This window comes from Sturnus vulgaris, chromosome 2 (genome assembly GCF_052056855.1).
Source record: "Sturnus vulgaris isolate bStuVul1 chromosome 2, bStuVul1.hap1, whole genome shotgun sequence".
In the NCBI taxonomy this organism is placed as follows: domain Eukaryota; kingdom Metazoa; phylum Chordata; class Aves; order Passeriformes; family Sturnidae; genus Sturnus; species Sturnus vulgaris.
The window spans coordinates 66,014,643-66,041,033 of NC_142244.1; positions in this window are offsets into that span (position 1 = coordinate 66,014,643).

A 26,391-nucleotide genomic window follows, 5' to 3' on the forward strand; every position below is an offset into this window, starting at 1 on the left:
CACCCTAAAAAATAATTACAGCATATGTTTTCATATTATCAATCTTGAATAGCTATACAATATCCATTAAAAGAGGAACAGGGAAAGAAAGGGAAAGATCAAATAGATTGTACATTTTTCTACAACAGAATGCACTACCCACTTTTTCTTTTCTTAATAAGTCACTGTATTACATATTTATTTTATAACAGGTGGTATTTTTTCATAATCCTGGAAGAATATTTAGATCATCATAAAGCCATATGTTGTATGCAACACCCTTTAATTTATTAAGAAATGGGAGATCAGTTAGTGCAAATAGCATTTTCTGTTATCCACCAGATTTACAAACCTTCAAGTATTCATTTGTAGATTGTATTTAGAGATGTCATTGCTATTGTCACATATCAAAGAACTTCACTAAGGGTAGAAAATATTTAATGTCTCAGTATCCTGCAAATTGCTCGAAAAATTCTACTAATGATATATCTTCTCCTTTGACTTTATGTTCATAGAAAGACTGCAGTCCTGCTAATGAACACAGATTAATTAAAGCAATGGACTAAGACTGACTTTTGGCAACAGCTGTGAGAATCTAAATTGTTCTGTGTATAGTGCAAAGTACAGAGACAAGATACTTCAAGGTGCCAGTGGTCTTAATTAGTACATACAAAACATGCATTTGTTGCGACTGAGCAGCTTATTTGTTTCATTTTCCTTAAATCAACGCGAAAGCTTTCCTTATTTATACCTTTCTCTTTTGCTTTGCAGTTTCATTGGTATGTGCCCCTCATGTTATTTTCCACCAGTAACATTCTATCTAATTTGAAATAGAATACATTTAAAGTTGTGAATTTGAAGTGAACTACCTGTTTTCTTAATTTTCTTGCAGACGAGACTAACAGATGAGTCTTTACTGAGAATTAAAAATTCTTTTCCGTAGTGGACAATAAAATATACCCTTCTATCCCATTTTCACAGATCATCACATTTTGGCATTTCTTTGGAATCTTGTTAATATCTGGATTGTGATAGAAGCACCATAACAGTAAAAAAATTAAGCAATCTAGAATGTGGGAATCTCCTTATTTATCATAAGATAAAATCACCACCATCTTCTCCCAGAACATTGCTTAATGTGATGACACCTGAAATGGCCATCTCATATCAGCCACCTTCAAATTAATCTCTGTCTGTCTCTAAAGCCTGACATATCTCATGGAATATGTCTGTCCTCATAATGATGACTTACGTTTTCAACTGTTTTCTGTAGGAGTCACAGTGAGGAGATTAAAGAAATATGTGGTTCAGCATCAGACGCAGACTAAAATAAACCTGAATTGAATACCCCTTCATTAATATATAAAATTCTCCAAATATCACTGGAGATGGCACTCAAGAATGACAGAGATGCTAAAACAGAAGATAGGAAAAAGAAAGATATGAGATGCAGTTAAAACCACAAAAAAAGAAAAATATATTTAAATTGCCTTAAGCAGAGAGAGAAAGAAATTACATTACTGGCCAGTTATTAGAGCAGTAACTACTTCTTCAGTGACACTTAGATACTGCAGTGATATATGTTATTATATGAACAAGAAACTAGCAAGCTAGATAGAAGAAATTAAAATAATATATGACCTGTCTTCAGTGACAACAGGATTAGATCTTGAGTCAGCAGGTGTCTGATTAGATTTTTTTTAAGAGCTTGCTGTTTAAAATTTATGTTTTAATTTATGTTAATTGCTTTTTGTAACATTTTGTTATTTACTGATGATTGTTAATAAGGTTAGCACATTAAAATTTGTTATTAAGGGTCAGTTCATGGTCATTTCGCAGAAAAAAATGGAGACCACTTTTAGATTTTTATTCCAAATGGAATGGAGCATTATCAAGGTAATGAGAGTGAAATCTAGTGCACCTAATTTGGCAAAAAGGTGATCCAGGCCACCTAAAGAAAGTTTCTAATTTTTCAGTAAAGCCAGATCAGAGATACAAGCATATTTTAAACCAGTAAAGCAAAATCCAGAGCATCTTAGCCAGCTGCTTGCAAACTTTTCTTAGTACGTATGTGAAGGCCTGGACATCAGTGGATGACAATCTAACCTTGTTTATTGTAGGTTAGATGTCCTTCAGATGACTACAAGGCTAGGCAGACCTAGACACCTGATCCATTGCAGATAGGATTACATAGACTGATTCCCACTTTGGTTTTAGAGTTCAGTGGTTACAACATTAACCTAAAAGAGGGGAAAAGGCAACCCAGACAATCTACTTAGTTGATATGCAATTATGTTTTAGTGTGTCATACTTGAAATAAAAGACAGTGAGAGACAATTACTATGGAGCACACAGTAAAATACTTAATGGCTAACACACTCAAATGAGGATTAATATGTTTCCCAGTAAACGACTCCAGAAAGAGAAAGGTTCCCAAATATAGTAAATAATTGAAAAGAACTTGTCTAGCTTAATTGCATTGCATGAAAACAACTTCTGATTAAAATTTGGGGTAGGTACTGATCGCTTCTCTCTGATGACCAGCGATAGTACCCTAGGGAACAGCATGATACTGTATCAGGGGAGGTTAAGGCTGGACATTAGGAAAATATTCTTCATCCAAATGGAGGTTCGGTACTAGTTGAGTTCCCCAGGGAAGAGGGGAGTGGGAAGTGTTAAGCCTGACAGGGTTGAAAAAGTGTTTAGACAATGCTCTCAGGCACGTGGTGTGACTCTTGGGGATGGTCCTGTGCAGGGCCAGGAGCTGGACTGGATGATCCTTGTGGGTCCCTTCAGTATCCATGAATACTCAGGCTATTCCATGATTTTAATTTTTTGTGGAAGATGTGATTGTTGAAAGAGCCATGCTTATCTGCTAAGATAGGTGGGGTGTAGTAAAGAACTATTTTGTGTAATGCTTTTTCTAGTATAATGTTTCCAATAATGTTATGATAATACAGTCCAGCACAGTGGTATTTTTTATAGAAGCCAAACCTTGTTGCAATCATACTTCCCCCTGAAATTGTCTCTTGCAGCTAATGGCCTCTGATCAGAGCATTGGCCATGTTTTGACAGAAGCAAAACTGTACTCAGCAATTGAGCTAACATTGGCTGGGTACAGTGGATTATCAGTGCTTGAACTTCCACCATAACTTTCTTAAAATTATAGATGTAGGCAGTAGTTTTTATAATGAGTTTGCAGAGTTCAAGCTCTGAGTGATATCAAATAGCGGTGATTTTAAAGTTTTTTTGAGGAAGGAATTGGTGCTCTGTAACCAGAAATGAAGATTCATATCATAAAACATGTTCTGGGGCTTATACACACCTGTTATGTAAAAAATCCCTGAGCAACACCAAGGTTCCTGCTGTAACTTATCTATGTCCCACAAGTTATCCTCTTTTTATTTTTATTTTATTTAATAAGTTTAATAGTTTAATCTCCATATTTGAATGCCCTTTGCATTTGGGAATTCATAGTCTGTCTGAAACGAACAGGTGTGGCCCTTAATTTAGGAATCTTCACTAAGAATTATTGTTAGTTAGAAAGGCTGCAGGCTAGTGTCTTACAGATATCCTTCCATGACAGGCAATTCAACAAGAATCAAGGCCAAAAGGTAGTGACTGAGGCATTCTCCACAGTGCCATTTTTTCAAAAGCTAAACTAAGGGTTATGAATTATGACATTGTTCCCTTGCACCCACCTCTTTCTGAGGATAGAATAAAAAATCTAGCTTGATGACAATAGATTAGAAGGCAAAATGTCTGCAGTGATCAACACTTTTAAGGTGACTTGAACCTCCACTGTGTCTTTGAAATCGAACCTGTACAACCTTGTACCTTGTGCCTTTCCGTGTACTTGTATGAGTGTAGCAGGACAAAAATTAAATGTTATGTAGAAATGGATTTTCAATTAATTGGAAGGAGTACAAGATCAGAACTTTATAAATGTAAACAGCCAAAGACATCATTCCAAATATTTAGCTTTTTTACAAAAATACACTAGATTTTTGAAATATTTCTCAAGTAAGCTTTTTTTTACATTGCAAGTCATAAAAAATTTAGAGTGATAAGATAGATGGCATCACTGACTCAATGATTTAGTACACAATTTGGGGAATAAAAGGACTGTGGTAAAGTTGTTTTTTTATTATTTTTGCCACAGAGAAGTAAACACTGGCTTTTCAGCCATCCACAGCATTCCTCTCAGTTTTCACATCTCCATTGTATCAACAGCAAATTGCAATAAGAAAAATCTTTAAAATAAACCATATTTACTTCCAGACTGCAATGAACTAGTTTTCTAAGAGAAAGAAAGCAAAGAAATAGGTCTGTAACTCACTCTTAGAAGTCCAGTGACTTGTACTGTGATGTATGGATTATATTAAGAAGCTGAGATGGCCTTCGGTTTTACAGCGTCAGCTATCTAAATTGTAGACAAATGTATTTATAAACAGGATTATTGGCTCACTATATCAACCAGCAATTTGAGGTTTTCCCCACTTGGACTCAGTCTAACAGCTATTTCTTCCATTAAGACTGCTCCAGTCTTTCCCCTTACACATGTTTTTTGCTTAATGAGATAACATAAGTTAAGACAGATGTGAAATTTCTCCTTGACACACAAATTCTTTATACATAAAGAAAGACAAAAAAAAGGGGGAGGAGGGTCCAGAGGGAGGGTGGGGGAAATGTAACCCTGATAGCTTTCACATTTTTTATTTCTGTAGACACTGAATAGATGGTTTATCATTTCTGCTGAATATGTTAAAATAGAATAGTTATTGTTAAGAATGACTTTCTACTTGTCTTGGACTCCTGCAGCTCTACAAATAAGTTTCCAATCAACAAAATTTTCCTGCTCTAAGTACAATTTTGTCATGATATTGAGCCAATAATCTATTCAGGATGGTCTGTAGCTTTGGCATGGGCCATTAAATAAGTACAAAATTTGTATGCTGCCTTACGTGTATTATAAAAATCAGAGACTTTCATAAAGGAAATCAATGGCCATTACATTTAAATAGGTACATAGCAAAGCCTACATACTGCATTGGCACAGGTAGACTGTTCTGTTCTTCTCATATGGTTGGCAACTTGGATAAAAGAAAGTGCAAATAGCAAAGCTCGCAATAAACTGCAAATCTGAAATGCCCAACTGCATCAGAATCATAGAAGCTTATATAACAAACACATTTGAACTTTCTAGCTCCTTTCTATAATTCCCATATGTTACTGACATTTGCTAACTGAATTATGGAATCTGAGTAACCACAGTCCTAATTGTACAACTATCTGCTATTATTAAACAAGCTGAATACCAGACTATTTGCACAAATTTGTCTGTCAAAGGACACAGCCTAATTGTTTCCTAATATTCATCGTATTCTATTGTTAATTTCCCTCTTTCAAAGATCACATAACACATTCCAGCATCATTAAAGAGCTTAGACTCATGCACTTGCAAAAACTGCCAACTTAATTTTAAGAATGAATATAAAATGCTTTTGTGAAGGAAAAAAGAAAGGAATAAAGTAATTTACTTTAAAATATAGAAAACTTTAAGATCATTAGCTGGAAACATGGAGAAACATGGGAATATTCTTAACTGCCAAGTAACAAAAAAGAATGTTTTAAAGTTTGGGGGTTTTTAATTTTCTGCTACTAATGCTTTTCCAGTGCTTTTCTAGAGTTTAAATTTGTAACAAGGAATAAAATTAAAACCTCAAAAATTCCTTTATTTATGGATCATCAGATCAGAAGGGATCACTAAAATATCTAGTCTAACCTTTTGTATGGCATAGGATTCCATGCAGTTACTCTTAATTTGAACCTCATAACTTGTGCTTATCTATGGTCTAGTTTTCAGAAGTTTGTCTTGGAGAATGCAGTTGCAAATCTTATCCAAGAATGGAAAGTTCTTATTGGAGGCTGTACTTGCAAAGAGTTTTGAATGCCTTCTTGAAGTCTCCATCTCAGTAATTGAAAATCTTCTATTCTGAATGGTTTTTATGTAACAGATCAATGTTAAAATGAGAAATTGCTGCTTTCTACTAAGGAACCTCTAAGAAATGCACAGCACTCTGGTAACCAGACTTAAATAAACAGAAAATTACATTATCTTTAATTACACTACTAATAAAACTACTGCTTAAAAACATGTGGATTTGCAGTTTCTATGGCACAGGTTTTTGTTGATTTTCTTTTTTTGAGTACATTGACTAATTATATCAATGTTTCACTTGAGCAAGCTAATTTAATTGTAGTTTAAACACATAAAGGTCTTTAACATATATTTCAGGTATTTTGTTCAGTCCCAGTCATATCTGAATATACCAGATAAATTCTGCTCTATTTGAGAAATTGCAACTCTTTTAAGAAAAAGCACAGGAACTTCTTTAAATTTAGATTATTATCTCTATAAAGTTCAAGTTTTTGAAGGAAGTTAATTTGAAAAGTCAGCAATCAGTAAATCAGATATAAAAGTTCTAATCCATAGACGAATGTAATAGATTTTTACTTAAAGAAATGAATTTCAAGAACAGTACCAGAACCAGAAACATGAAACAGTTTATGATTTGGGATTGAGTCTAAAGATGACTGGACTCTTAAATTTCCATTTCTTCAAAGGTAAAAATCAGAATGTCATTACCCATAATAATGAAATTTTAATCCTATATATTAATAGCTTAAGCACAAGAGTAATTGTTTTAAAGTTTCTAGACCCTGTGGTTATGATGTGACAACAATATGCAAAACTTGGGAACATCTAAATTCTATACTCATTCTAGCCTTGAACACATGCTGTCTTTTAAACAGAAACTGAGTCCTAAATTCAGTTTATTGACCCATATTTTGACAGGGACATCAGCTTGGTTGTTTTCTTTAACCATATTTGCTTAAAATTCCCATAGCTTTTAAATAAGTGTTTACTAGTGACACAGGCTGTCGTGAAGTATTTCTATCCCTTAAATAAACTCTACAGAGATAGACCACAGGGATATACTCTTATTATTAAAGTACATACAGTTTTTACCTCTATATGTCACATAAACTTTGCAATATAGTATCGTTATACTGAAAAAAGTGAGAACTTATACTATTCATCTTTCAAGGATCCTTTTCTTTTTCGGTGAAAGTCCTATTGAAACTTCAGCATAGCCTGGTGGAGCATCACTTACAAAATGGTATGGGAAATTCTGTTAATGAGTTCTTGCTGATCACCTCAAGAAGAAACAGGTGAAAGAGTTTTTCACTATATTATTTTGCATGCTGCTGTCGGAATACTCTGATAGCCGACATGCTTGTTCAAAATATTTTCTTTTGGCTTTCCTAGACCACAGGGGTTTTATTTCAAAAGGTATCTGGAAAATAGATGAACTATTTAAAACTGTAGAATGAACAATTCCATAACACTCTGAAACAGGCACTGAAATACTGAAAAAGAATTCAAGAAACAGATTGTAGAGAATGGCCTCTGTGTACTTTAAGTGACATACAATTCCCAAAAGACTGGATATGGGAAGTATGTTTAAGATCTGTTTTGCTAGTTCTTATCTAAAATAAATCATCACTACAATTCTTTAGTTATTATGTAATACTAGAATAAAAATTGAGGTCTTAGTCTTAATACTTAAAGAATTCTTAAAGAAGATAGAATTTTTTAGTGTACTGCAATTTCTGGGTCACAGGAATAAAAAAAAAAAAAAAAAAAAAAGGTCTGATTTAAGAAAAATGCTAAGGGTCATGAAAACTGCTGTGTGCCAGCTGCAGAGCTAGCATTTTTCCATTGCACCAAAGATGTTCTTCTCCAGATAATGGAAAGAATGTCTACAGAGACTACAATAGGTAACAAAAAAAATCTGTGGGTGCCTTCCATTTTTGTTACAATGAGAGGATGTGTGGAATGAAGGTAATCCAATTACATTCCATATATGCATACTGGTAAATTTATTGGAAGGAAGTTTATAGAAGAATATCTGTGATTTAAATTTTAAGAGCTAAGACTGAAAAAAGAGTAAGCAACTCTTCCTGTGAAAACTTCCTAGTCATTTAGCATCTGAAAACTAATCTAAGCAGATGGAGCTGTAAATTCTAAGTCGAATGAAGGAACACATGCACAAGTATCTACACCCCACTGTCGTCCTGGCTCTGTAGCATGCACAATTTGCAGTTTCATTCTTTCACAGTTAGGTTTATAATTTTAATTTTATGGTTAATGCTACTTTAAGAGAACTTCAAATATTAATTTTTCTTAAGGGAAAAAGGATGAAAAATGTGTAAGAAATATTTTGTGACTGATCATAGTAAAACAGTGACTATATGTTAGTCTGCAACTTTACTTACTGGGCGTAATATGTGACTGGCACAAACCAGTAAATCTAAAGGGCATCTCAAAATACAGCTAGGAATTTGAAACTATGAACTCTTCATTCCTTCATTCAGCATAAAACTCTGCCTAAAATATATTTTTTTTAAAATGCTGCAGGAGAAAATCGATGCTAATTTTTCTCTCAGGTTTTCAGCGATTTTTTTCAGGTAACATCTCTTACCTGCCTCTCCCTTATGAATTTTGACAACAGAGATTGTTTTACCTTGTTTGTTGCAGAAGAGTTTACAATGTCAATTATTTGTGCTTTTTTGCTACCTTGTACTGAACATATTTCTCAGCTATCCATTCTACCTTGTACCAAACATCTCAGCTATCCATTCTCTCCCTTGTTAGCTTTACATTGCTCTCTTCTCCTGGTTCAGTCAATACCTAACTCAGTTTGAACTAAAGACAGGCACTCACTCAAAAAACATGCTGAAATCTAGCATGACTGCAATACTATCAACTGTTGAACAAGCATATGCTTATGAAAACGATCATAGAAGTAAAGAAGCCTCACATTAAATAAATATGTTGTCTTTTATTGTCTTCTCTTTTATATCTACATTTGTGATAGGTTGATTTCTGCCAGCAGTTAGATACTCCCACGGTTGCTTGCTCGCCCTCCTGTCCTGCTGGATGGGGAAACAGCGGAAGCCTCACAGACTGAGAGAGACTGTTCAATAGGTGAAGAAAAAGTTGAATATGCAAGCAAAGAGGTAATTTATTCACCACACCCCACTGGCAGCCTTCTCACTTTTGGGACACAGTGAAAAAAATAAAAAAAACAACCGTGATGCTGTGCAAATGTTGTTCAGCAACAGCAAAAATATTAGTATACTATCAACACTATTTTAGTCACAAATCCAAACCACAGCACCATACAGGCTATGATAAAGGAAATTAACTCCATTACAGCCAGATCCAGTACAACAGTTTTAATTTCTTAGATTTGCATTGTGATTAAATTTATAATCTTTACTTCAAACTAGGTGAGGACATGCCACAATAAATTTCCTCTGTTTGGCAGTAGGATACATCTATTATTGAAAGATTGGTTTCAAGGTTGCAGTTTGAATCACAGAATCTAGTAAGAATCTGGATAACTAGCTTTTAAATCATGAAGTTATGAAAGATTTTTTCCATCCCACCAGATTTCCCTTTGTACCTACCCCGAGTTACCCCATACAGTAAGCATTAACTTACTAACATTACTGTTATTATCCTGAGAAATATAAATTCTGCAATTGCTGTCATCTGTGTGGCTGGTCTGTCTATTTATTCCAATGATGCTTGCAGCATCCTGTATTAAATATTTTAAAGATGCATTGAACAGAATACATCAAAATTTAAAGATATTATCCTAACTTCTCTCTAAATACAAACATTTAACTCTAAAGAAGGTTTTTTTCATGCATGTGCAAGTCTCAGTTTCTGTTTCACTTCTTATGTTTTTCTGAGAAAGAAAGTGGTTAACAGATGCTGTATGTGTCCTAAGACTGCTTACTTTGGAGCTGTTTGAGTAGTCCTGTCCTCCAGGAAGCTGAGAAATTTTCAATGTGTTTTACATATTAGTTATATGTACTAATTTCCAAGTCTCACTTGATGAAACTTCATGTCACTGTTACTGAGGATATACAAGAACAAATCCATCAAAGACTACTTCAATATTCTGCTTCATCATTCTATGCAACTATCAAATAATGAAACCTTATCCTTAAAAAAACCCTGTCTTTTTGTATGAGGTTTATAATTCTATGGGGTTAATATTACCTGCTATAAGAAAATTTATAGGACTAAAAACCTGGGATCCTATTTCATTCCTTAATTGAACTTTATCCTCTTTATAGAAAGAGTATCCCCTGGTATAGTGCTTCTGTCCTTACTCCAGTCTGATTTCATCCCATTACCCTTTCAGCAACTTCTTTCTTTCCATCCTTCTTATCTACCAAGTCAGAATGTCCCTTCTGAAATTCTGAGCTGAACACAATCTAGCCATGCTCTCTTTAGCACCTGTGGCCTGCCAAAGGTTCAGACACTATCTTTCCTGCATGTCAGACAGATTTCTCTCAACTTCTTGTAGCCTGTCTGATAGGCTATGCCCATATTGCTCAGATGGGAGCCAGGGATTCCCTTACCACTAGGGAATTCTTACAAAATAAAACTAGTTGAGCCAAGACTAAGGAGAGAAGAGTTCTAAGCATCCTGTGAACTATCTAGTCAGTACAAACACTACTGCTTTTTATTAGAAATGGAAATATGTGATTAACCAGGATGCAATTTCATTTAAAAATGTACTAAAAATGGAGAATGATTTAATCAATTATAAGTTTTAAAAGCTTGCTACAGAAAGTAAGTTCAATTTGATGCACAGTGCATGAAAGCATGATCTTGAGAATTTTCCTGGTCAAGTATTAATTTACCTATCTTGTAGTTCTAAATATTTGGAGAAAAGTAGTGATAAACTTAGTTACTGAATGAAAATTTGACACAAATTAAAATTGTTAATTTCTACCTTCTGTATCTAAAAGGTTCTATAAAGTGCATTTCAGAACAATGCAGGCCTTGAAGATTTGTTTGGAAGAACTGGGGAAAAGCTACACGACTGAGGTCTTCAGTCTAGTATTTTTAGTGCTATCCAAAAATACCAAAGGATTAACCTCAATAACAGCAATACAGTACCTCACATGTAAGCATATTACAGTGTGCCCTGTCATGTGTGGCACAGTGCTCCCCTGGTGAAACTGTCATAAAAATATAGAAATTTTTTATTGGAAGGAAAATATCTTTGAAATTCCTCAAAGGAAAAACTGAAATCATCCTGCAGAGTTCTCTATGAAGTAGCTCCAGACTTCCTACAGAAGATAGGAGATATAAAGAAGTGTAAGTGCAGCACTGTCCTTTTAGCTGGAGTTACTAGATGAGATATCAGATGAAAAGCCACTGCAGTTCCTCAGAAATTCCTGGCCTAAGAATTCAATGTTGAGAGATTACATTACTCATAAAAAGTGTAACACTGGCAAATGTGTAAAATATTAATGGAAATAGCCACTAAGTTGTATGTAAAACAGTGTGCTTTTAAAATATATTGTTGTTAGAAACATTATTCATTATGATTTAATATTGCAGAGTTTATAGAGATAGTACAGAGACCGGTAGATTTAGAATGATACTGTTCCCCAGATAAGGGCTTTCCACAGTATATCTTATTTAGTACACGTACAAAACCCCCAAAAGAATAAAACTTAAGTGTCTCAAAAGACACTTATATTTAAAGGTAAATTTTCAAACTTTGAACTTTTTTATTTTTTTATTAAGTTTAAAATCTTAATGGTTTAATATCCACATTGTACAAGCTGAAAATGTACACTTATTTCTTAGCATTTATTGAAGACTCCTATATCAGACAATCTAGTATTTTTTCCTCAGATGGATATTTAAAATACTGAGACTTACCAATTCATAATGCAGCTTGCTTAATTGATGTACAAATGTGCTTATATGTCCAACTGTGTGTCTGTATGTCTTTTTTCATTGTGGTTTGAATCCAAAAATCTTTGACGGTAGCATTATATATAAATTTATAAATCTCTGCTAGTGGTTTGATCAGTGCATAGGAGACTTCTTGTTTGTTAGTTACAGGGCTAATGGATCTACTTGTTAATACAACACTAGAACGGAAAATAATTTTTAAATGCAAGATTCCATTCAGTGCTTTATTAATACAGTATGCTCATTATTTCATGAAACATTGTATATTGAAATTTTTTTATACATCAGTATAGAAACATTTTGTCAAAAAGTAATTTGCAAACACACAATATATCAGGGAGCAAGGAGAAGAAAAAAGAAAAAAAACCCAAATATTTGTATAAATTAAAAATAGCATTAGGGAAATATGAAGTACATATTTTTTAAAATATTTTTCATTGAAAACATCAGATTGCAATCTGAAATGTAGAATCACTAAAATTCAATAAGTGACAAATTTATGCCATTCATTGATGACACAAGTTCCATCACTGCATCAGATGAAGGATACAACACACAGAATTACGTGATATATTTCCACACAATCAAATGCTTTAAGCTGTCAGAGAGTTAATACTACTACTACTATTACTAGTAATAAATTTTCTTTCTAAAGCCAGTTGTTCTGATTCTTATTTCCTTCAGAAGAATAGAGAAGGTCATTCATCCACAGCATGAAGTTATGAAGTCAAGCATGGGTAGACCTACTTATGCTTATGGTTTTCTACCTAAATCACATGAGCCAGAATTTTTCAGTCCTTAATATCACTGTTGAGAGAGCAAGTCATACCTGTACCTTCTGAAAGAGTTCCAGAAAGAGTCACTACAGTTTTTATAGTCAGGTAAGCCTGGAACCTGAGAAACATTTGCATATACCGTGGACTTTTTCTTCCAATGTGTTATTCTTAGTCCTTATAAGAGCAAAAAATTATCATTAGTATTTCCATTAAAAATAGAACAGTTTGGACTGGAAAGGGACTTTAAAGGGCCTTCTAGTCCAAGCCCTTGCAGTGATCAGAGACATTTTCAACTAGACCAGATTGCTCAGACCCTCATCCAACCTGGCCTTGAACACTCCCTGGCAGCCACTACTTCTTTGGCCTACCTGTTCTAGTGTCTTGCTACCCTCAGATTAAAGAATCTCTCCCTACCATCTCATCTAAACCTTTTCTCTTTCAGTTCAAAAACATTCTTCCTTCCTATCACTACCTGCCTTTGTAAAAAGTCCCTCTCCATCTTTCTTGTAGGATCCCTGCAGGCACTGGGAGGCTGCAATCAGGTCATGCCAAAGCATTTTTTTCTCCAGGCTGGACAATCCTACTTCTTCACCCTTCCCTTATGGGACACATATTCTATCCCTCTAATTGCAGAATATTCTGGGTTGGAAAGATCCCACAAGGATCATCAAACCTAACTCTTGAGCAAACGGCTTGACCAGTGATCAAACCCGTGATCTTGACATAATTAGCACCATGTTCTTACTAAGTGAGCTAATCTCAGGGTCAGTCCCTCCCCTGGACTCACTCCAGCAGGTCCATGTCCTTCCTGTGCTGGGACCCCAGAGCTGATGCAGCCCTGCAGGTGGGGTCTCACAGAGCAGAGCAGAGGGGCAGAATCCCCTCCCTGCCCTGCTGCCCACGCTGCTTTGGATGCAGCCCAGGACACGTTTGGTTTCTGGGCTGGGAGTGCCCATGGCTGGGTCATGCCCAGCCTCTCATCCACCAGCACCCCCAAGTCCTCAGCAGGGCTGGTCTCCATCTGCTCATCCCCCAGCCTGTGTTGATACCAGGGCTTGCCTCGACCCAGGTGCAGCATCTTGCACTGAGTCTTATTAAACTGCATGAGATCCCTCCCCATGCACCCACTCCTCAAGCTGGTCCAGGTCCCTCTGGATGTCATCCTGTTTGTCAGGACCACTCAGCTGGGTGTCATCTTCAAATTTGCTGATCTCTCTATGTCATTAGTGAAAATATTAAATAACACTAGTCTCAGTATAAATCAATCCCTGAGGAATACAACTTGTCACTGAAAGGTTTATTTTATTTTATTTTATTATTTTATTTTATTTTATTTTATTTTATTTTGTTTTAGTGTAATTTTAAAGGTTTAATGCAACTTAATTCACTTTTAGTCACATTCTTTTTTGTTTATTATTGTTCCTGTCTTTCTCTTGGTATAGAATATTCAGTCCCCTCATTTTTATTTCAGTAATTTTCCTAAGAAATTTCATTTGCATGAAAAGAAATAAAAAACTATGTTTGATCCAATATCTTGAACTAAATTATCTGTCATGGGTTCCCTTTGTTTCCTCATTTGCTTGGATTTTTTTCCTCCTAAGATTTCTTCATTATGCCTGAAGCATGTCCTTGTTTCCAATGTCTGCTATGTAACTCTTAAGTCCCTCAACGCAGTAGGACAGGCCTGGGAATCTGATCCTGTGTTTACTGCATGAAGAACAACTTAATTAAGTCATGCTTTAGAAATATCATCAGTGCTTTGTTGCTACTATTGCACTTGGGCATGTATCACATTGTTCTGATAAATGTATTGGGAGAATTGCTTTGTAGTTCGTCTTGTTTCTGGAACATTACTGGCTAAGGACCCTGCAACAAATTGTTTCTATTGCACAACTGAGGATAATGTTCTCAGCTCTGAAAATGAGCACAAAAGATTCAGGCTGGGGACCAAAAATTTTCAAGGCAGTATATAATTTGAATCAGAATTAGACCTGCATCACTTTCACTGATATCTCATATTAATGACACAGGAGATTATATATTTATTTTTTCCCTCTTTGATTTAATAATACAGAAAACTCAGCATAAAATTCCTTCTTCCATTCCTCTTTACATGCATTCATAGGGAAGGCAGGAAAATAGAGAATAAGATATTTTATTATGCATTCTATGAAACCTGGACAAGCATCTGATATTCAATTCATTTGCCTTGCACTATGTGTATCATATTCACTTGCATCACATAGGTGTAAATTAAACCAGTTGTGTTCAATTCTCCATCAATTATCAATTAGTATCATAGTTTGCACCTTTGTAGAATAAGTTCAAGGACAATGCAAACTAACAGAAAAAAGACATTTTCACCATTACTGTCCTCGCATAATGTGAACATACAATAGCACTAGGAGGATTAAAGTGTGAAAGAAAAGGAAGGCTAGAGGTTCTGTTCAACTATTATTTAATTTTCATAAAAAGCTATAATGCAATAACATTAATTGTATGGAAAACTTGTGGATGTTGAAAATAAGGATGAACGAAAACATGTTCCTAATGCTATTACAATTGTTAAAAGTGTAGATATCAATAAAAGGTTTCATGAAGTAGAGTTTAGACTAATTTTTACCTTCAGAATTAATTTTGCACAGCTCATATCTCTTCATATAAAATTAAATAAATTATTCTAAAATTGCTGGTATAAAATCTCATTTTGCATTTGCTGGTTCTTCACTTGTTACTGTTTTAGATGGAATATTAGGCTCAAAGAATCACAGAATTACATATTGTTTTAAGCTGGAAGGGCCAATTAGAGGTCATCTAGTCCTGGCCCTCTGCTATAAGCAGGGACATCTTTCACTAGACCAGTTTTCTTAAAGCCACCGAAGCTGACTTTGAATATGGCCAGTGACAGGGCATGCACAACTTTCCTGGACAACCTATTCTAGTGTATCACCATACTCATTGTAAAAAGTTTCTTCCTTATATCTAATCTAAAGCTACCTGCTTTCACTTTGAAATCGTTACCTTGTCCTATCACTACAGACATATCACTATATTATACAGTGTCTCTGTATCTTTTCCATACCCCTATGTATTTTCTTTTTTTCTTTCTGTCTCTGAAAACCCAGAATATTCTCTGAAAAAAACACGGTCAGAAAAACTTATAAAAGGCACAGATGGGTGCGAAACAGGGCCCTTCAGTGCTGTCTGGCTGAGCTATGCACCTGATCTCTGCAGTCTGTCCTGCTTTATTACATCCTCTCTTAATAACTTCTGCATAATCTCACTCTCTATCCTATACGTGCCAGTGCTTCAAGGACTCAGTGCCAGCTACTGGGGGAACTGGCATGAGGGGAATTGGTGCCAGCTGCTGGACTCAGACTGGGGCTGTGAGCACCCCTGGCCCTTGATGTTTGTTCCTGGAGTCAGTGGGATCTTGGCATCAGCTATAGGAGCAGCAGTCTTTAATCTCCAGCCACTGGGGCAGGAATGGTGCCAATGCTTGGAGAAACCATAAATGTGTGTGTTTGTGAAGCTGGGGAATGTGGTGTGTGTGCCACACTAGTGAGCTCCTACCTCTGCCAGCCCAAGAAGAGGAGAAATGGACATCTGTGTGGGTCCTGAATGTGGGGGCTGCTGGGGGTAGTGCCTTGTCTGTGGACATCTGTGTAGCCACAATTGTGGCTGTGTCCTTGTCCATTTTGTATGTCCATGTCTCCATGTGTGTATATCTGTGGCAGTGCATACACTGCCTCCATTCTTTGGACCATTCTATGATTTCAGAAATTCCTATTAACCATTGGCCTGTGTACAATGAGCTGGGCAGTGAAGTGTCCTTTGACAGTACCAGGAATTCTCACATGGTTAAAGTGGGGTTGGAATTGCCATACCAGAGACTGTTGCTGCCTGACCAAGGAGGGGAATGAGAAATCATCCCTCATCCCCTGACAGCACTGGAAGATTACTTACCTGAATTGTAGCCTAAGTGGAATGGTACCATTGTTACTGGACTTAGGAAAAATTCCAAGAGTTATTTACTAGGGTTTTGGTCAGAGCTGAAATTGACAACCATCTCGAGACCCTCTAAATGATGGTTCTGAGCTAGGTTGTTTGAGCTCTCCTGGGCAGCATCAGACTGTGTCCATCACACCCCCTGATACACAATCAAATTCTCAAGTTTGCAAGTTTTGGAGAATATAACTGAAAATTAATGATGCGGCCTGGGCTGATACATCCATTCCTTAGGGCTCAATCTCCATTCATTAACAAGTGCAAAGACATCCAATGTATTTCACTGATCTTGAGGGGAATTTTTAACAGGTATACCTTAGTACTTATATGTATATTCATCTTTGTGTGTGCTCATTGAATTAAACGCTCTATAGAATATACAGTATAAATGTTGTCCTCTTGGATCTATAATTAGGTCACTGCTGTATTTGCATTAAATCCTCTGGAATCAGTTTGTAATGTTAAATTAGTCAGTGATTAATAGAGCCAGATGGAAGGGTCCTCTTCTTTTATGCAACCATGTTTTCATCAGCAAATTAAAGTTATAATTTCTTTGCTCATTTTTCTCCCCAATTTCTTCTTTCCAGTGCTTCAACCTTGACAGCAGAGACAGAGAAATGTTTTCTCAAGAGTGCTTGTGAACTTACATTCAGTACAAATACCTGAGGAACAAGATCTGCAATCAGCTTCAAGGTAAAGCTGTTGAGGAGGGCCCCAAACCTTTCTTACATTGTGAGAAACTGCTAAGATCACTACAAAAAGTAGTAGTTAATTAGGAGACTAACTACAAGAAGATGATTTATTCCTATTGATCCTACATTTCTTCCTATGCTGATCATCTACATTCCATAAAAATTATATTATTTCTCTGTTGACCGTGCAAAAGGATAGATGAGATTGCTGTACACAGAATATTTAACTGGTGAAAATCTGATGAGTGATGACAAGTATAACCCTAAAGTTCCCACTCTTTAGTATCTAAAGATAGCTGTTCCACACTTCAATAAGTAGCGTTTTCTAGGTGTGATAGCTCCCTAGGATCCCTTAAAAAAGGCTAAAAACTTGGATATATGTCATTTGTCCAATGTCTCAATAAGTAAATGTACAATAGTTCTATTACTACAGACTAATTTAAACTCTGCCTCAGGTAGCATTTTTGTTACCAGACAAAGAGTTAATAATTGAAATCTTGGGGGTTTTATTGTCTTGAAGATTACCATGTCAGACATTACAAGACATTATGAATATATTGCATTCATTCTTTGATAGTAGCCATTATTCCTTAAAGTATAACATTTTTAATGAAGGTGGACTATCACTAGACTGTCTTTCAAACTGACTCTTAATAGGGGGACTGTGTTTGGGGAACTTGGAGCCCATGCAAATTATACTTCCTTTATGATTTCTGCAATTGTTTCCCTGAAAGGCTTAAATATTCTACAGCCTGTCACTATAATAACAATACATAGCCACCACAGCTATATGAGCAGAACCCATGTGTATAGAATGGTATGCCAAAAAGAAATTTTTTATATTAACAAATTTGGACAATTTCCCTTTGTAATATTAGTTTAACCAACATGATATCTGGTTTTAATAGCTCAGACATTTTGCACCAAAATGTCTCTACTGGCAAAATTATAAAGTGTAGTCCAGGTCTGATGGATGCAGATATTTTTCACTAAAAACATGATATGAAAGTATTTAAGCCATGTAATGCTAAATGATATTATGTTTATCTTTTCCTCAATAGATTTTTTTGCTATAGGAACATCTACAATGTGCTTAGGAACAACTTAATTCTTTCACGATTTGGACTTATTTCATGTAACTTACAATGCGTACACTGTAGAGTCTCTGTGAGAGCTGGTATGCCTGCCATCCTCTTGTACTTAATGAAGGAAAATAGCCATGTGTATGTTGCATTATGTTTTATTTGGTTGAGACCTCTAAATCAAGTACACAATCTAAGAGTACCTATTTCTCTCTATTGACTACCATAGGAGATTAACAGAGCCATTTCTAATGGTGTAAAAATACTTGGGGGTTTTTTTTATCTTATGAAGTACCTTGTAACAAACATTATATGCACCTATCCTGTATTTGCAAAGCCAGCTCTGTAGAGAAATGGTAATTGTCTCAATATCTGCCATGTAAAGTCTTGAGTTGCAGCAAATATTTTTAGGCACCATAGGTAATAATAATATAATAAAATAATAATATAATATAATATAATATAATATAATATAATATAATATAATATAATATAATATAATATAATATAATATAATATAATATAATATAATATAATATAATATAATATAATATAATATAATATAATATAATATAATATAATATAATATAATATAATATAATATAATATAATATGATATAATATGATATGATATAATATAATATAATATAATATAATATAATATAATATAATATAATATAATATAAGTAGCACTAATGTTAAAATAAATAGGCATGGAAAAGCATTCCTCCTATATATATAGACACCCACCCACCCACATATATATATATATACTGGAATGAAGGGTCTAGGAAAATAAAGCCTGTATATATTAAGATAACAAGTTCTCTGAAATTCTCATTGATAGGAGTGCATAAGGTTGTTAGAAGGATTTACAGAAATGGATAAATGACACATTGGAGTTAGAAAAAAAAATGGAGCAATCCAATTGATCATAGGACTTGTTAGGATGTTCTGTCAAAAAATTGTATTTCTGTAACCTTAAGTCTGTATTTCTTAAAAAGACTGAATTTTATGTCAACAGCCTATAGGGCATTTCTGTGAATTAACAGACTAAAAAGAAATGTAGTTTTGAAAACTGTGTCATTGTTTTGTCTTTCAGACTGATCTGCATTTCAGCTTTGTATTTGGCCAAAAGCATGAAAGTAATTCTTTCAAATTGGAAAATTGTATCCTTTTAAGCAATATTAAGTGACTATTTTCTGGAGTTTTTTTATGGCTTGGTCATGTTTGAGGCTTAGGCTTCTTTAAAGCACAAAAGCAGAATTGTCTTAGCTTTGTTTCATACTATGCAAATAATATGCACCCATTTTTCGCCATTAGTACTTATATTAATTTCACAGGTACTATAGTAGCAATAGATAAAATATTATAGTATCAGCACTTAAAAAGTTATGTTTCAATAAAACAAATATTAACAGTCATCTTGCAAAGGTAATGGTTTTTATTTATATTTCCAGCTAGAAAGATTATTCTAAATATTTTACTCATATTGTCATTAAAATTTACCAGAAAACATAACCCCTATTAATTGTGGTATTAACCTTATGAGGGTGATTTTTCCTTTGTACACCTCCTGATTTGTGGACCCTTAAAAATGTTAATTTCTTGCACATAGTGTAGTACTATTTGCACCATAGGTTATTTTGAACATTTGTTTTTACAACACACTGTAGCAATTACTAAAATGACATTATTCTTTTTTTTCCCCCTATTTTTTTCTTTTAAGCTGTCTGGACAGATCTCGTGGATATATTCAAATGTACACCAGGGAATGTTTGCAAAGCTTTTATGGTGTGCTTTAAGCAGCTACACAATTTTTGGTTTTGAGAGAGAGCTTTGCCCTGAAGGGTAAATCCTTTAGAGCTAAGAAAAAAGGGAACACAAGGACTCAAGGAAAAAAAAAAAAAAAGAAAAAAAAAAAAACTTTCACAAAGATAGAGAATGATTAGTACAAAAGAAGGAGGAGGAGATATCTGTTGATTGAATGATTTTTAGAGATAATTAAGTGCATTCATCCAGAAATAACAAACATTACACATCATTTGCAGGCACACATAACTTTCTTGAAAACAAGAGAGAATTAAACAGAACCTAAAAATAATCAGCAGCTTGGGGGAAGTCAAATTCTGTCACTGACATGACCTTCTGGATTTTGCACAACCTTAATGAAATAGCAGTAGCAACCAGGTGCTGAATGCTAGATTAATAGGGTATAAACATAGATAGAGGAAGCTGAAATTAAACAATCATTTTCCAAAGTATTGATCAACTTTCATAAGTAATCAAACAATATTCACCAATAATACTATATAGTTTCATTTATTTCATATGATTCTCACCTCAAGAACCTCACATCTGTTTTTCAAAGTGTTAAGTATATTTATAAATAATTTATCCTGATGAGAAGCTTCTGATACTTTGTCAAATATGACAGATATATGAAGAAGACTTCAATGACATAATCCACTGTAATTCAGAGGAGTGATGTTCTGTGAACTACAGAGTTAGAGCTACTATATACCTTAAAGAACAAAGAATAAACAGGAAGACATATTAATGTGACATTTATGTCAACTTAATTTCTACTTGGAATATTTGTGATTAGTACTACATTTGATACTCTTTTTCACACTGTGGCAACACTTAAATTGACAAAAATAGTTCTTTCTTCAAGAGAAAGTACTTCTGGTCAGAGTGGTCTCTGGGAGTTAATGTTATAGAGCTATCACTTGGAACCTACTTCCCAGGGACCTGAGATATTTGAAATAGTTACTGTTGCAACCAATATGTAGAAAAAACACACCAGAAATTTCCACCTTTGCTTTTCATTCCTGTCCCTCTGTATACCTATTTATGCTTCTCTAAGTCCTTGACTCTGGGCTTCAGCTTCTGTTCTTGTCAGTTGCACAGAGAGTACCAATAAAGAACTGGAAACGTGCACAGAGACAAAAACAACAAACCCATTTATATATTTATATGCAGCTAAGATTTAATCTTTATACATTTTCTATATCCAAAACTAGTTTGGGATCAGGTTCTATGAAGTAGACATTGTTTTGTTTTAAATAGACTATATTCATGGATGTGTTTGACCAAGATACACTCTTGGGGGATGAGTTTGACCCTAGACAAGTAGTTACTGACTTTCTCCCAATTTTGGTGCTTTAAGGGAAAAGTGTGATAGGTTGACCTCGGCTGGCTTCCAGGTGCCCAACAAGCAGCTCTATCAAACCTACTCCATCAAAGAAAATAAGATAAAAAGTTGTTGAGATAAGGACAGGGAGATCTCTGCTCTGGTACCCGGAGCACTTCCTCATCCACTTTCTTCAGTGACCTTGTTCTCATGTATCCTCATTCCTCTCTCTCAGCTGCTGGTACACAGTGCTTTTCACCATTTCTTAAATATGTTATGGCAAAGGTTCTGTAACCAGCAGCAGGTCCATTTTGGAGCCAGCTGGAACTGTCTCTGGAACACAGGAACAGTCTGGTGTCTTCTCACCAGAAAACACTTTGTAGCCCATCCACCTGCTATCAAAGCCTTGTTACAAAAACCAAATACAGAAAGTTAAAAAAGCCAGAGATTGCAATGAGAAGACAAACTTATGAGACAGGTCACTCCTGATATTAGACATAACTAAGGTTTGCAGAATCAGCAGCAACCCACTCAGACTCTCTTTAGCAGGGCTGAAGGGATCATCATACAATAAGCAGTAAGCTACAGAAAAACTTCTCACACAGTTTTGTTGACCAGAATCATATCAAGGTTTTATTTATTTGTTTGTTTAGCTTGAGCTTCTCAAAAAGCTCATGAAAAACAGGAAGTCAATGTAGTACCAATAAGGAAGCTGCAAGAAGCTACAAAAAATCCAAGATGACATTCCCGTGCATATCCCATGCATCCAAAAGACTTGAGGAGTAAGAACTATGGTCAGAAAGTGTTGACACTCTACACATTACCAAGTACTCCAATAGGTTCCAGGCTTGCAGCCCCTGAGCTTCATAAAAAACATAAAACATAAAACATAAAAAAGGCCAGATGCTAAATAGTATGAACTAATACTTTGACTAGACTGGTTTTTAAATGGACCAAGGGATTTTGCTATCTGTCAGGCATTAGAAATATGACTGGTCTTATTCCCAAAATCATAGCACTTCTCTGTATACACATGGCTATTTTACACAGTGCAGTAGATAGCTTTTGTATTCCCTTTAAACAAGTACAGTGTACTGTTTTTTTCCTTACCTATTGAAGACTATCCACCAATATAATATGTAAACTAGTATGCTACCATAATCTTTACTGATTAAAAAGGATCAGAATGAGATTACAAATGAATTAACAGAATTAACAAAATTATCTGAAATAAGACAAAGCTTTTATTTTCTCAGATTTCAAAAATGAATCATTCATTTTCAAGAAACAGGCCTTTGTATAAACTCAGTAAAATGATGGAAGACAACTACAAGGCTTTTATTTTATATTTTCATAATCTGTTTCTTTACTACACCTGTTGTCCAACAGTTTTTATTCACTTCATTTATGAGGTAATTTAAGAATAGACAAAAATATTCCCTGTTTCATAGAGATGAATATATTTTCTTTTTGTCTGAATATGACCAAATTTTATATGTGATATGAAGTGTGGCTTTTTTTTTTGTGAATTTCAAGTATTGATACATGTCAATGTATGTGTCATCCATTAATGCATTTTCAGGTCAGGCAATGATTACAAATTTATTAAATTAATAAGAATGTTTATTTACCTCTTTTCCTTCAGTTAATGAAATATTACTGCAGGTAGAACATAGATCTTCTAATGTAGGTGCACTCTTGTAGCAAAAATTTAGATGCCTCAAAGAATAGGAGTAATTAAATCCCCTACAGAAGTAGTGAAAATTATATTCTAATTTCTGAATAAGAACTGATAAGAAATGATAGGCGCAATCATCCTGTTCACCTGCTTGAATCAGCTTTTCTCATCATCTTCAGAAGATAAGACTTAATCAAAAGGGATTTTTCTTTCTAATAGAAAAAAACCCAAAACCCCCACATAGATCAAAACAGAACCTGAAAATAGCACCTGAACCTACCACTTTTTATTGTAATCTCTCCACAAATAGTTCCATCCCTCTGTGTGAGCCCTAACTGTTCTAAAAGGTCATCTTGCATTCCTCCTAACTCCATCACAAGCCCATCCACAACAGCACAGTGACCTGCCTTCAAAAAAGAGAAGATCTCCTACTGAGGATACCCCTCAGACTGGTTGTCACAGAACTGTTCCAGTAGATGAAAGTTCAAAGCCATTCTATCTGACAGGGTCAAAAAAAACAAGCTTACAAATTCCTACTTCGTTCTTAAGCTACATCACACCCATCAAATGAGACATGATGTTTACACACAAATTTGACAGTGTCAAATACATGTAGGTTTTGGGGATTCTTGGTGGTCTTGGATCATGCATTTGAGTTATATTTGAGTCTCAATGTGAAGAGAAGTACCTTTTCCCCCAAAACAGACACTTGTAAGCAGGCGTGACAAATTAAACTGTCAGTGGCAAGTGAGCATCCAGGCAAAGAAGAAGAGTAAGTAATGAATGTCAGGGTAAAGCAGTCCTAGAAACTGGGTAAACTCAAATGCTATGTGCCACCAAATTGTGACTGAATTCTAATTATTGGGTTTTTTTTTTTTGATTGAACTCCATGACATGAACAATCTTGTCCTCTTATTTCGACTTGCAAGACAATTTAAGCACTCCATATTTCTTATTTGATTCAGCCTTAACATATACTTGGGTTTAGCTTCATTCTTCCTCCATCTCTGGTATCTATGTCATGAACTTAAGAAATTAGAAGTACTTTTGTTTTAAATAGCCTTTTTTTGGTGCCTTTCACATCTGCACAGAGTTGTCCCATGTATTTATGCTGTGTCCTGTTTGATTTATGTAACTAATATAACATTTCCCCAACACAATAACAGTCTAAAACATCTTATCGAAGAATTGAAAATTTCTGATTTTTGTATCAACTTTGACTTTTAATTTTATCATATTGTTTTACTCTTAATTATACAATTTTCCTGTGATCCTTTCTGTTTCTGTTTCTGGTATGTACCTCTTTGAGACAGGGGACAATCATGCAGCTTTTTTGCTCTCTCTTAGAAAATCTGTGAATGCTAACATTTTTTGAAATCTCTGCTTATCTTAAATCAAATCAGCTTAATTCCCTGGTTATTTTAGTTGCTTTAGTCTTTCCAAGTCAATGTACTCTTGGTTAAGAAGTGGCCAAATATGAATGCGGACTTGAATCTTATCACTATATATTTAAAGTAGATTTGTGAGATAGGTTCTGAATCAATGAACAAAGACTTCACAATGAGACATCAGTCAAGATGACATATTAAGAAGTTTACTTTAGCTACTGAAAAAATTTACATTTGCCTACAAAATGAGAAGAATCCATCTTATACTTAAGAACAGCAACTCATGAACAGAAGCAGATAAATCAGACTTGATGTCTTCTAAAGCCCGTAACCTGCAGAATTTTAGGGAGTATCTTATCTGTAAACTTCAATTAGTTTCAAAAAAAAATCTAAGCCGTACATTAGATCACAATCAAAAATATAAAAATGGGAGAAAAACACTAAAAAATACATGAGCATTGCTATAGAAGGATTTTGGAGATGTTTCTGAACCTCATCAGTTTATGAAATATACCTAATTAGATAGCTCTCTTTTGTCACCATTGCATATAATTCAAAAGATATGGGTAAGTTATCTACTTCCCAGCTTTTAATTCCATAAGAGGGCATCTCACATCTCCAGAAATTCTAGTCCTAATAAGAAAGGAAAAATAATAGTTTATATTTGTTTAATTCTTAAATGAAAATATTTATATGTATAAATAAATTCTTCTAGAGTAGATGTGAAGCTTATATATAGCTACTGTATTCAGTTTTCTATACCCTATCAATAATTGACATATTTGAGAAGTGCTAAAATGAGGGACTTTTTGCATCTCTTTTTCATACCTATACATAAAGAATCCTGTTCGCAAACCAATACTTTTTTTTTTTTTTTTTTTTTTTTTTAATATCAGGCTAAACCTAGAAGCCTGGTAACTGTTTTATCATTTGGATCCCACAAGCACGTGTACGTATGTAAATACACACAACCATGTAGACATATAGACCGTATATAAATGTAAGTAAACCACATCTGTAATATGCATGCATTTTAGTATACAAACTATATTTTATAGACATATAATTTACAAATTTAAATAAATAAAATAAAAAAGATACTTTTTTCGCTTTAAAAATGTTGTGATGCAGGGAGATACCTGTGACCAGTCTTCTAATGAATTTAATCTCATAAAACCCAAGCATTATTCAATTTAGCATAGTAAACACCTTTTCTATAATGGATATGTAATTGGTACTAAATGAACTACGCTGATGACTGTGCTTTGTTTACTTATATATTTTACAAAGGTGTGGAGAATAAAATCCACTCTTTATGACCTTTTTCTTTGTTTAAGCCTGCTAATCAGTAATGCAAACCAATGACAATTAGTGTATTTTATCTTGTTTATTGTCAGGATTTTATTTTCATTTTGGCTGAGACTACAGATTATTTCTATGTCTACAACTGAATAGTCCTTACACAGTAAGAGGTTTGACTTAATGTAGCCCTAGACGAGATTGAATTCAATCACATGGAAAAGGGAAGATTTGTAGACCACTCTCAGTCCAAAATTATCAGAGTTACACTCTTCCAAATTACTGGTTATAAAACCAGACTATTTTACTCCCATTTCTATAGAGAAAAAGATGTGTTTTCAATAATTCAGCAAAAATGTTTGCATTTGTGAAACATTAGTGACATTTTTAACTGAAGTAATTGTTTTTTTCAACCAGTTCTAGTGTTCAAATGAAGACGTACTTTGTGGAATACACCTGAAGCACAACACAAGCAGAAAGAACAGATACAAAA